This window comes from Saimiri boliviensis, chromosome 2 (genome assembly GCF_048565385.1).
Source record: "Saimiri boliviensis isolate mSaiBol1 chromosome 2, mSaiBol1.pri, whole genome shotgun sequence".
Classification (NCBI taxonomy): Eukaryota; Metazoa; Chordata; class Mammalia; order Primates; family Cebidae; genus Saimiri; species Saimiri boliviensis.
Window position 1 is genome coordinate 157,547,744 of NC_133450.1, and position 13,998 is coordinate 157,561,741.

A 13,998-nucleotide genomic window follows, 5' to 3' on the forward strand; every position below is an offset into this window, starting at 1 on the left:
GAAAAATAGTAATCACCAGCTTTTGGATATTTAACTCCAGAGTCATGCTCATATCTAAAAGCACAAAATTGTTAACACATATTCAATGTGCAGAATGCTATGATTTGACTCTAAACAATTACCTTGAATTTGTGTGATTAACTTCTAACCCTTATTAAATGTTATCATGTTTTTGATGGGCCACTGATAGGATTTATTTTCTATTTGCACATAAGTAATTTCAAAGACTGCTACGATAAGGTTTAAATGTACATTTGGGTAAAGTGAAAACATACTTCGAAACTCATTATTATCAGAGACTCCAGAGTTCTATAATATGAAGAAGCCATTCCTAGAAACTATTACCATCACTCATAAAAGCTATCATAACCTAGAATTTTCTTTCTTCTTTTTTTAATAGAGACAGGCTCTCCCTGCTTTGCCCAGGCTGGCCTCCAATTCCTCGGCTCAAGGGATCCTTCCACCTGGGCATCCCAAAGTGCTGAGATTACAGGCCTCAGCCACCATCCCTGGCCTAGAATTTTCAAAGTTCTATAAATAGACAATAGCTTATGAAAATTACTTTTAACAACCAATGTCCTTAATTAAATACCAGGCTTGGGATTGTAAAATCTGAGCAATATTTTAAGTTGTATAATGAATGATGATACTTACTAATGTCACTTAATCCCAAGACATGCTATGTTTAATACAGACAGTTTCTATTTTAATTTTTATAATTTTTCACATTTATATTTTTAAAACTATACTACTCTGTAAAGACTGTTATTGGCCCTGGTAAAAGGCTAATAACTTGTGTATCCTGTATATAGTATTAAGTCAGTAAATATTAGTTGGAAAGCATTAAAAGTAAAAGAAAATACCAAGAATCAAATTTGTATTTCTAGATCCACGATGCCATTTAAAAAAGCAGCACATAACCCTGACCACCACTTCTAGCACCTGCAATAACAAAAAGAGAGGTACAGTCTACTACTCTAATTTATAGTCCTCGCACCTAGGAAAGCAATACAGAGCAGCAGCTTTGAAACCCTGTCTTCCAATAAAGTATTACTCAGAATCCTAATTTAAAAAGAGACAAAAATAAACCTGCTTTGCTTCCAATCATCCCTCCAAGGGTATACCCTGAAAAATTTCGGTTGAAAATTTTCAAATTATTAAAAACATAATTTAAAAATTATTAATATAGTGGATACAAATATTAGAGTAAGAGTCACAAGATCTATAAAAATGTTTCTTGACCTCTCTGCCTTGGTTTCCTCATCCTTAATTTGGAAACAATTCCCTCCCCATATAACTTACTGTTGGGAAAAGCTAAATTAAGAAGCTAGACACTAAAGAGCTTTGTAAAGCATGACCTTTGTATAGCAGGACCCATGATAATTTGAGGCATATTATAATTACTGTTCCATATACTAGGCAATATTTTAAAATAAACATGCTTCTTTTCCCACCACTCCGCTTCCCAAGGTACTTCCTTACTTCACATTCCACAAATAAGTTTAATGTTACCAAAATGAAAAGAGGTTCAAAAATCAAATTAAAAGGGAAAAAGAAGGAATGAGAAACATATATAGAATTGTTCTCTATTGCTTTTCTCAGGGTAATTTAAGGTAAGCTCATTTCCTGTTACTTTACCAATCAAAGGACATCACCAACATATCTAATTGGTTAATCTCCTCTAAACTATTTTTGATATATTTGTAAGCACTTTTAATAAAAGTATACTATGGAGACGCTTTTCTCCAAATCCATAAAAGCATTCACAATTATTAAGTATAATGTCAATGTCCATACTGAGATACTGTATCTTCAATCATGAAAACTGAGTGATAAGGGAAAAGGTCTGACTGACATAGACAACTCAAATGGTTTGAGAAATATGATAAAATTCGAGAAATATGATAAAATATGATAAAAAATATGATATATTTCCTAGGAAATATATCCTAGGAAAACTACTTAAAAGAGTTTGTACTAAGTATCTTTAAATATACTATCCATGATAAAGATTATTATAGCTCTTAAACTGTAACTTCTATACATACATGCAATTGCTAACTATAAGCAATGTTGTGAAGGACTCAGACACAAAACTATTCAGTTTATCTTTCAATCTTACATCCACAAAATTTTAAGAAAATGCATAGGGGAATTTTTGATGTACTCTACAGAGGACTTATGCAGATCCACAAGTTTGAAATGGAGGCTATAGCTTCAGCTTATTCTCTTAAGCTTTGTCTCTTAACTAGCTTCCCAAAGAAACTAGAGTATCCAGAGTATCCTCCATCCTCTGTTTAATGGCTACTAAAACAGAGACCATACATCAGATTGAAATAAGGAGCACCTTATTCCCTGTGAAGACTGATGGATTCTATTTTATCATCATATCTTTGACTGAAACAATATGAACACAATTTTTAGAACTTAAGAAATTAAACTGTAGGACTTAAATTATTAACACTTTTAAAAATTTTACTAGATTATATATGCTGACAAAAAAGTAAGCCACATGATTACTATAAAATAATACCAATTTTAAACATACAGGCTTCATTTATTAAAAATTAAGAAACATTAAAATAGCAATGTTTGATCATCCTCGACAGGCTGGCAATTGCATTTCAACTCTTTGGAAAGGTAAGGAAGTAATCTGGGTGCAAACATAACCTCAAAGACCAATGACAATGAACAGCTTATAAGTACTCACAGACACTATGCCTCTCCCTCCGAAACCCTTCCCACTTATCCACCCTACACTGACTCCTGTTCTTTTCACCTTTTTGAATGCCAATGGAAGCCCTCTCTTTAAAGTATTGTTTGTAGTGGAAGCAGAAGTTCACACAAACAAACTGCTGCATCTTCCTGCATAACCAAACTATTATTGAATAGGGGAATTATGACATCAGCAGTAAGTTAACCAATTACTCTAACAAATAAATAGCCAATATCTGTTGATAAGCATACTATCGTATCATTGGCTGAATTTCATAAAGCCAACTATTATTTTTCTACCTTTAATTGAAACTTACTTTGATCTAGGCTTAATGCTTGGTAATCTATGAAACCACTATGAAAATACACATGGCATATACACTTATTTGACTGCCATTTTAGAATGTCAAACCCACACATTATGCAGGGTCACATATTGGTATCAAAGAGACAGGAAAAGACTAACTTAATAGTCTCTAATTTGTGCTCTCAAACTGCTCTGAGTAGTGCCTGAAAATTTTACATTATTGGAGTTCCAGTGCTCTTTCGTTATTGTTGCCCTATAAACTCTATGTGGCAGTTATGACTTTCAAATGCAGCATGCATTTAATGCTACTTGGGGCACATTTGGTTGGGATGGGAAGTTGGTAGGTAGAAAGGAAGGAACTCTCTTGTGATTTTTACAGCACCGCAGAAAGCTAGGTTAACTGAAACATTTAAAAATATGAACTAAAAACACTTAACTATGTAGAGAATCTAAAACTGTTTTCTTGAAAACATACAGTAGTGATAGAAAATAAAGTTCTTTACCATATTAACTATTGCCAACCATCAAGAAAGAAAAAAAATCTCAAAATATAAAAAAAGAAAATTACTATTGAAAAAATTCAGACATGAGACTCCATATATGACACCTCAAAATACTCTGTATTATGTATAAACAGTTCATTATTTATAAAGAACATGTATTCAAATTACCTCATATTCTTTCCATGAGCCAAACTCAATGTATTCTCTACCATAAAATGCCAGAATGACCAAGTGGCCTAAAATATTAAAAGCAAGAACAATTAGTTCACATTATAAATGAATTCTTTGATATGTAGAAGGCATGTGATTATTTAAAATTATTCAGTTTGTAAATAAGTATTAATTATATTAATTAAATAACTGAATTATTTTAAAAGTTTTTCTTCACTGAATGCTGTGATATTTTTAAATGTTTCTGATTTAGCCAAAAAAGACACCATTTTTGATTTTACATGAGAGAATTTTTAGTTTTCAAAGAATTATAGTTCAAAGAATAATCACAGTATTCTAATAATAAGAAAAATAAATCAGGGGAAATCTGAGAAAAAGGATTCTCTAAAAGAATATGTACTTTTAAACCATGAAGATGAAAGGGCAAACAATTCTGAAAATCACCAAGCTAACTTCTTGCAAAGAAGCAAAAGTGAGAATGGTTTAGCAGCTGACATGCATTTGCTCCTTTCTTAAAAATAATTTAGCTTTATGGAAATTTTTAAAAGAAAGATCTTTTGTTCAAGGAACAAGAATATACAAGTTTATTTTTAAACTAATACTTTTTATTGGCTAATCAGGTAAACGTGGAGTAGCAATGATATACAAACATACTTACATGTATATGCTTATATATGTTCCCTAAATTGGGCCCGTGATATCAGAGATCAACTTATTACAAAGTATATCTGACCATTTAGTTAACTATAAAGAGCATCATAGTTACCTGGCATGATTTGGTTTTATCTTTTTTTCTTTAAAGGTAAAGGTGACATTAAGTGACAGTTGCCATAAATTTTTATATAGGTCCATTAGACATAGAAAAGTAACAAAGCAAACAAGCACAGCTGAGTATATATGAATAGGCAACAGTCTAAATACACAAATTTAGTATTACTTGAAGAAGACAAGACAAGGATCACTAAAACAATCACAGGTGTTTGCTGTGTATTTAGGTGATAAACAATCAAATACAGCAAAAATGCAATAATCTACAATAATTAACACACTTGAATTCTCAAAAAGAACCTGGCAATTTTAACCATATTCCCGTATTTTCTTACTTGTCATTATAAAATATATTTTCTGACGTGAGGCATTATTTGTAGTACACATATTATTAACTAAGTGACTATACAATACTTAACAATTTTGAGCAACATGAGTCAAACATATCTGCAGTTAAATGTTTAGAATTCAACCGACTCCTTTAATTCTAATTATTTTCCCCTACTACCTTTGCCTGTATCTACCTACCTTATAAATATCAGGTGAAAAATTCAGGCTAGTCAATCATCTGTGTTCTTTACTTCTTTCCAAATAGCTTGCAAATAAAACATATTCTTTGAACATTATCTTTCACTGTTTTCTATCTCATTGTGAGCAAAAACCACAATTGCTCAGAATCTGTTTTTTATGATTACAACTTCCTCAGCCTACCACTTTACCGATGATACAAATTTGTCTTTGTCACTCATCTTAACCTTAAAATCCAATTCATTTCTTAAAAGCTCCTTCTTGTATATTATTCAATTAATTTAAGAAAGACTAGCTGTTTATTTGATGTCACACATACAAAAATTAAATATATAATATAGTCCTTACACACTAATAGCTTACAGATAACCATGCTAATCAATGCTATCTACCTAACATCGAAAGTGCTACATGGGCCCCAACCACAAGACCTAATTTTCCTTGTTTTCATCTGTATTCTACAATGACTCTATTTTCATCTCTGGCACAACTATTCAAAATATCTATCCTGCATTTCAAAATTTACTGAGTCAGTACTAGATGCTTGGTAATGTGCTAAGGAGATCATTAGGTGCTGCAGCAAAACATGGCTATTCTACATTCAGGTCCCATTCTACCAACTCCCAAATACTGTCCTACTTTCTCAGTGGCTCCATAATTCTCTTCGAACCCAGTAATCTTTCATCTTTTTTTCACTCACATTTTCTGATGCCCCATATCTAACAGCATATAAGCCCTGCTCATTTGTCACTCGTGTCAGATGCCCCTTCCAGCACCACCCTGAGACTCAGGCAACGAGGCCATTGGTCCGGGCCACATGCTTTAGGGAACTTGCTTTGGCTCTCTGGCCAGGTACCTCCTCGGGAGGCAAGAAGTCTGCACAACCCAGGGCCATGCTCCCTGAATCCTTTAGACTCTACTTCAGCAGACTCCCAGGACCCTGAACTCACATGCAGAGTTCTAGACTACACTCCTCACGACAGATGGAGATTCAGGCATACTCAACTCTAGGCCTACAGGGTAGTCAACAGATAGCTTGCAGGGGGTGGAACAAGGTTGCCTGTGGAGTGATCTTGGGCAGGCTATGGCAAAGAGCCTAGGATATGAAAAATGAAGGCAGACTACAGGACACAGGCAAGGTGACGAAGGGTCAGTTCGCACTTTGCCACTAAGTTCTAGAACAGAACTGCTAAGGAGGGTCCTAGTATGGTGCCAGGCATCTAACCTGTATTAGGCTCTTTCACACCTTTATTAATATTTACAACCCCAGTGGCTAGTTGTTATCTATGTCTTATCCATGAACTGAAAGTAAAAAACTAGCAGAAAAATGACTTCAACCACAGTCTTTCTGAATTAAAAGCTGAAATTCTTCACCCTATTATTCCTTTCAGAAGATTGAGAGAGGTTCCCCGACTTCCGATCTGCTCTATCTATTCTACACAGATCTGCCAGATTAATCTCCTTAAAGGACCACTTTCACCTTAATATGTAATCCATTTTTTAAAAATATACACTGACTGGTTATCCCGTAAACTTAGCTAAGGTCCAAATCCTAGGCCTTTACCTTTTCACTCCATCTGCTTCACGATTTCCCAACAAACTCTTCAAACTCTTAATAACAAAATCATACTTGCCACTATGCCATCCTGTTCGTAATCTCTTCATCACATACAATACACCTCCAAAACAATCTTCTAAGATCTATGTCCTGCTGTGCGTCAGCTCTGAAGTTTTCCCTAACCACTCAAGTCCACAACCCTTTTTCTTTCCATTTGTCTGTATCCCCATAATACTGATAGTCTTGAACCATTTAACAAGTAAGCTATTGATGAGAGCAACGAAAGATATCATGTATCTTTTGGCTTCAAATCACTTTGTGAAGTTAATTTTGTTGGAAGACACTACAGAAAAGACTAGTAAAGTGGCCCTAGAGACAAAGTCCTGGCTGAAAATCCTGCCTCAATCATATATTTGCATAGACTATGGTGTCAAACTTGCACAGTATAGTAATAAGCAACAATTCTTTTATAAGAAGCAAATTTTTGTACCTGGAACCCCTTCAGATCTTAAATTTTTTTGAAAATCTCAAAGAACTTTTGTTGGCATACATTATATCCGGTCATGTAACCAGTCATGATAAATGTTTAACAACCAACTCTTCACTCTTTTCCTCCTCACCAAAAAAAGTCATATTTGTGGTTTCTACTAATTTCTACGGTGTGTATACTCCTGACATGGCTACTTTTCAAGCTAGAAATGTGACATTCTGAATGCAGAATTAAGAAGAGATGAGCAACAGTGGCTCTGTGCAGCTGGTGAGGCTTCAGTTTTAAATCATTAGTTTTATCTATCTATACTCATTAGAAAATAAAATGGAGAAATGTAATAAATACGCATTAATTTAAAAAAGTAATCATTCTATCTTAATTTTTAAATTATAATCTAAATTTTCCAAAATAAAAAAAAATTTGATAAGTATGGAACTGTTTTACAATTTTATAAAATCCTTTAATGTCTTGCTTAATAAAAGACAGATTCTAACAACTAGTTCTACACTCAATCTGCTGTTTTGGCTGAAGTTATGAAGAAAATGCAGCCTCACACAGACAGGGAATTGAAAAAGGGCCTCCAGTGGTCTTCCATTCACACTTTGAGAAGCATTTATATATAATATACAGTTTGCATAAAACATTTTGGTGTTAAAAGGCCTTACCAATAGTGAAAGTCTGGATAAGTTTGGTAGTTTAATTAGTTTTTCTCATCTAGGAATTATATCAATATGAAGAAATCTAACTTTAAACTGCCCTAAAAAAAAAGTCCAGACTATTTCATATGTATATGTATTTACACATACATGTATACTAATATATATATATATATACACACACATATTACAGTTTCCCCCATTCAACCATTCAAAGTGCTCAGAATATCAAGAAAGATAACCATAAGGCAAGAACTTCTCCATTTTTAGGAAAAAAAATCTACGTAGCAAGAAAATTTATGAAGCTAATGTATGAATCTTCACTGAGCTAGACATGATATCCAATTAAGCATAAAAAGTACAATTACGTTCTACATTTTTATAAGTGGTCAACTGTACCATACATAAGTCAGATATTGTACCACACAAGATAAATTACAAATTCATTCATGTAAAAAGAAATGGCAACTATCAACAGAATGCATTTTAACTCTGAATTTAAAATTTTTGTATTTATTTTGGCAGTATTTAATTCTTTAAAATGTCATTAAACAGCTTAATATGCACACATAAATTGTGCTCAAGGAAAAAATCATTGAAAATGTGCAGAACTACTAGAATCAGTTAGTGGTTTTCACCTGAAAGACTGTATCTGTGTAACTATATCTGTGTAAGTACTGTTTCCCCTGGCTCTAAAAGTATCATTTTAGCCTGGTTTTCTTCTCACTCTTAAAATATCATGGCAATGTTAAGCATGTTCTATGCCTCGTCTTTTCATTAATCTAGGTAAGCTAGATGTACCCTCCTCAAAGAACTGAAATAGGATAACCACTACCTAAACCAACTTAATCACACTAGCCACTGCAAACCATTATTATATTTCAAACCACTTCTATTCTTTTGAAAATATTACCTTCTAGTTAAATTAAATGCCTTTATGGTCACTTCAGCAACAACAGAACATATTCAAATGTAAATTGTATTTTGTAAATCAATCATGAACACATTAAATAGTTTTAAGGGGTAGGCCAAAAAGTGCCAAGAGTAATCAAACTTTGTGATTCCACTGCTGCCTTACTTCTTTCAAGCGGAAGCTATATTCATTTTCAGTTTTCTTACATCAACATTGCAAGGTGTTTACATAAATCTGGGCAGTTTAGTCACTTCTGCTCTTATAGATTTTTACACAGAAGAAAATTTTAAAGACAGGCTGACTGTTTAAATAATACGAGCCTCACTGTATTTATTTACTAAAATAACTAAACTTGTTCTATTAATTAAATTTTCTTCGTACAAAGTAGTAGGTATTTCATCTCTTAGTGCATTTTCTATTACTACTCCTGTAAACTTTAAAGATCCTGCCCCAAGACTGCAATCTGAAACAGAGGCCATTTTATAAAAGTTTAAAGAATTCTTAATCACTTACCAATACTAAAAATGACTTAATATGTAGTGCATAACATTCCTCTTCGAAAACAATTTTGTTTCCAATTGTCTAGTTCCATGTTACTATTTTCAGCTGCTACCCTCTCCTGCAAAACCGTCCCCATATCCTTCACCACAAAGACTAAGCCAGAAAGATGAAAATAAGAGTATTAGCTTCCACAGTTTGAGTACTAATTCTAGGCTATCACGTTAAGCTCTCTATATACACTTATCTCATTTTCCCTTTCACTTTATCTTTCATTTTAAACTCCTACAGAGTAGGTAATATTCCCATTTTTACATTAGAAATCTGGGATCAAAGCAGTTAAGAAATTTATTTAAGGATAACTAGCTACCAAATGACAAAACCAGGGTTTGAACTCCAGTATCTCTTATTCAAAGGAGTAAACACACATTTTTCCCTAATAAATTTTGCAAGCTAACACACCTCATGCAAGATGCATCAGATTAAAAAAATTAAGCTAAAGATGTAAGTCATAGATAGTTGTGTATGTGGAACTGGCATACAAGCGTCTCACACAGCATGGTTTGCATCTTCGTGGAAATTTTACAAATCCATGCAAATACAACAACAGCCTTCTATTAACGCTGTGACAAATCTTGACAAAAATCTACATTCAAGATTAGTTGCAGGAGGTAATCTTCCCATAAATCTGCTTCATACTGAACCTGTGTTTGTGTCTTCAAGAGTGTGCTGTGATTTGATACTCACAGGCTGATCTACAGTGTTCATGCCATACCTCATGATGTCATATATAAGGACAAAGTCTTGAAACGTTACAATATGTACCAAGTCAGGCAACTTAACTGCTAAACTACTATCAGAATAATTGATACGCAGTACTGTTCTATAAAGTGCTACACAGTCACTATGTAAGTCACTATACAAGTCACTATATTATGTAACAAACAGAAATATCTTGAAGGTAACAAGTACCACAAGGAATTCTTCTCTAAAAAAAAAAAAAAAAAAAAAAAAAACAATTCAATGTTCTGAAAGTGAGCCCCAAATTCAAGTATTACATTCACAGTGGCTCCCGTGGATTATTAAACGGTAAAGAAAAAAAACTGAAAACCTCGAGGCAAAACTTCCAAAAATTAGAGTTTTGCAGGGTAAAGGAAGTATTACATTGAATTGGAGCTGTAACTCACCACTTAGCAAGAAAAAAATTCTTTGAAGTCATGCAGATCTCTTGAGTTATGATGCCTCATAATAAGGTCCTCTAGTAGGAACTCGTATATCAGATGGGTGTATGAAAGTATCTCAATGGGAAATGTCACTGTGAGCAAACTATTATTATAGGAATATGAACAAATATACCACTTAATCACTGATAAACATCTATACCTCAAGCAAATTTGTTACAAAAAAATTGCATACACTATACCATTTACTTGTTCTATGCTATAAGCTTGCTTAAAGAGGTTGATTTTACCTTTAGTTGAAGCTGTGTATTTTCTAATCTCTTTAGGGCAGCTGTCAAGTAATCAGAGTAAGCAGTGCCATTTTAATAAGGAAGTCTTTTAATGAAATATAATAGGTCACAAATACCTAATTTCTGCTCTTTACTGTAATTGCCAGTCTTACTATAACTGCCACTTTAACAATCTTTTCCAAATGCTGACACAAAAGATGAACAAATCAAGGGTATTAGCATGTGTGTATATTTACAGCTTATTGCTGTCAAAGACTGTAGTTCCACTCCCAACTCCAGCAGCTATATGAGGATCTGATTTTTTTGATGGAAGCATCTTGTTTCAGGTTGTGAATGTATCTGAATTAATCTCCTTTTCATGGCTACATTAGCAATCACACACTAAAGGACACAAAAGAGAAATGTTAAGTTACAGCACAATATTATACTCTTAAGACTATCACAGATACTTTTACTGTCACTGTAAAGGGTTACGTATTTTAAAACTTTACTCTTCTTTAATAAATTCTGTGCTCCACTACTTATTAGTTCTTAATATTAAAAAAAAAAAAGTTTATATACAGTTCAAATGGCCCGTTTTCTTAAGATAAATTTTAAACGTTTATTTTATCATTAGTTTTACATGAACATAATTTAAATCACATAAAACTATAAGGAGCCGCAGCAAAATTAAATAGAGGATCACAACAAGAGTGAGAAAACACAAATACAAATTTTTTATTTTTAAAAAACCTGACTATTTTACTATACACTTGGTTTCTGAGAAACTCTAAAAATACTTCCCTGAAAGTTCTTCACATGGTATCCTTTTTGTTGTTGTTATTTGGGGTATATTGTTTTTAAGCAGTAGCTGTTTAAATTTGGTACTATTACTACTATTTTAATACAAGTCCTGTGCACAAACAGTAGTAGTTTTATAAGAAGGTTGCCCATTTTTCAAAGGCTAAGCGTTCCCAAATCAAACTAACTTACCGTGAAAAGAAAACCATGACAACTGTTTGTACCTCTTGCTTTATTATTACATCCGGCCTGGTCACTCTTAGAAATTCAATCTATTATGGTTGCTAGGAGTCTGTTGCTGTGCAACCTAAAAGGGTATGCTGTGCTTTCAGGCTAAGGAGTGCTAATAAACCTGTAGGCTTCCCTCTGTGGGTCCAACCAGTGTGTTTAAAGGGCTTAATACTTTTCAAGAGTGATTGGCCCACAATTCAAGACATATCCTATTAAAAACAAGTCACACTGAGAGATTTCTAACAAAGGGACAAAATGCTAAACATACACAAATAATCAAAATGTATCCTCAGAATCCCTAACTAATTTGGTAAAACAAACAATGAACAGATTATGATCTACATTTCAATTATATCACCTACCATTCTCCAAGTTTTTATTTTCATATAGTCCCCTAAAAGTCATAATGGATATGAATAAATTGAGCAAGTTTTAGGCAAAAAAGCAGTTCTAGGTACCTTCGACTTTTATAAACTCCAATAATAGAAAAATAAGTTAAACCTAGGAACCCAAAAGTCATGAAGTCAGTAAAAATAAAAACCATTCCCCCAAAAAATTATTTAAAAAATACAGAAGTTCCATATTTCATTATAAAAACAGAGATTTGTTTTCATCACTTTGCGATAGTGATAATTTTATATTATAAAATCTATACTAGCCTATCATATACACATTCGATAACTTTAAAGATTAACATTTAATATTCACATAAATTTACTAAAAGTAGATAGCATTATTTGAAGGTAAATGAGAAGAAAAGCACAGCAGAGTTTATCAATAAAATACTGTGAGTTAAATTGTGTGAAATGAATTTTGAAAAGTGGACAGAGGTTAAGGGACAGCTTCTAATTCCTTTAGAAATTGTACTGATTTCTATGACTGTAATAAGCCTTTTTCATAAAGTATTTGGAGACCAAGGTGAAGGTGTTCTATCATAAAATACCAAAGACCACAAACACAAAAATAAATAAAAATAATCATCTTAACTATGAAAACCTATCTATAACTTTCCGTGGCTATTTTGGCTATATTAATATTGCCTGCAACTTTGGAAAGTTATTTTTTTTTTAAGTTACACGTTTTCTCTACATTCATGGAAGCATTTAGCCCTTCAACTTAACTACCCTGACCTGGGAACCCTTTAAATAACCTGTCACCTGCACTACCTTATTCTTTTTTAAAGAGTCACAGTTATCTGTTATTCTATCACTGCTTTCATTTCTTCTCATTACACACTATAGGAAGCAGAGTAAAAGAAATTAACTATTTCTCTAAAAGCACCCCAGAGCAACAAACAGAGGAACATGGAACAACTATCCAAAAAAGAAAAGCCAAGAAACCAACAATAAAGAAGAGCTGAAGTAGGCTGCGAGGTGTAAAGACAACATCTGACCAAAGAGCTGGGGCTGAAACGAGAAGGTTTAGAAACAACCTATTGCAAAGCAAAGCACAGCAGAGCAAAGTAGAGCAAATGGGAGAAAGAGTTGAAAAAAAATGAGACAACAATGTGCTAGAAAAAGAATTGAAAGAGGACTTATTAAAAGAAATGTGGATTCATCTTCCAGATGAAAATGGAAAAAGAGAAAACAAATATGAAAATTTATATTCAAGAATTATATATTCCTTGCTTCATCCTTATTTCTTAAAAAAAAAAAAAGGCAACTTAGGAAAAAAGTTCTTAAAAGATTCAGTGATGTCAGCAGACATAAATGTAAAAACCAAGATTAGTAACTTATAAACTGTTTAATTTTACAAAGATTTGAATACTTTCTAGTTCTCCTGTATAAGAAAATTTTAACTTGAATCTATAAGGCCTAATGTATGAAAACCTTTTAAAACTAATTAAAATTGATATTTCCCAAATAAGAACAAAACATTCAAATACATGCACTACTCATACACACACATTAGTCAATAAAGTTATTAAAGTGAGATTCTACTGAGGAGTATACTATTGACAAGGCATGTGTTAGGCAAATGTGTTAACTTCCAAAACAGTTATTTAATACTTGGTCAACTACTAGTGGAATATATTAAATAAGTCTGCAGGATCTGATCTTAAAGAATCAAAGTTCTAAACTGGTTACATGAATACTTAGGATTCTGTCAGTACTACTAAATAAATAGCAAAAAAAAAAAAAAAAAAAAAAAAAAAAAAAAAAAATCCAAAGGGTGTGGATATCTATCCTGATAGTGTCTTTGGAATGTGCCTCCTGGTATTCATTGGGTCCTTGTCTCCTCAAGGCTACAAAGCTTCGATATAATTAACTGTGGCATCCTTAAAAGAAACTGTATATTATGTAGCTGTAGAAAATAACATATTCCATCATGCAATTAAGCTAAGCCTCTTTTGGCAAATTCCAGTCTTCCTGGACTTGTAACACCCTATTACATTTGCTTCATCTCCAC

At 32.9% G+C, this 13,998-nt stretch overlaps 1 protein-coding gene across 6 annotated transcripts in view; it reads right to left on the reverse strand.

Moving 5' to 3' along the window:
• The window catches only part of RFX3 (regulatory factor X3), a 294,672-nt gene that overhangs the window by 257,789 nt on the left and 22,885 nt on the right, over window positions 1-13,998 (reverse strand). The window contains exon 2 of one of the 6 annotated variants that reach the window (XM_074394752.1): window positions 3,694-3,761. The exons of 4 other annotated variants lie outside the window; for them this stretch is intronic. The gene's annotated coding sequence lies outside the window, so the exon portion shown is untranslated. Of the gene's footprint in view, window positions 1-3,693; window positions 10,960-13,998 lie in introns of all 6 variants that reach the window. One more of the 6 variants, XM_074394750.1, reaches the window with a different exon arrangement.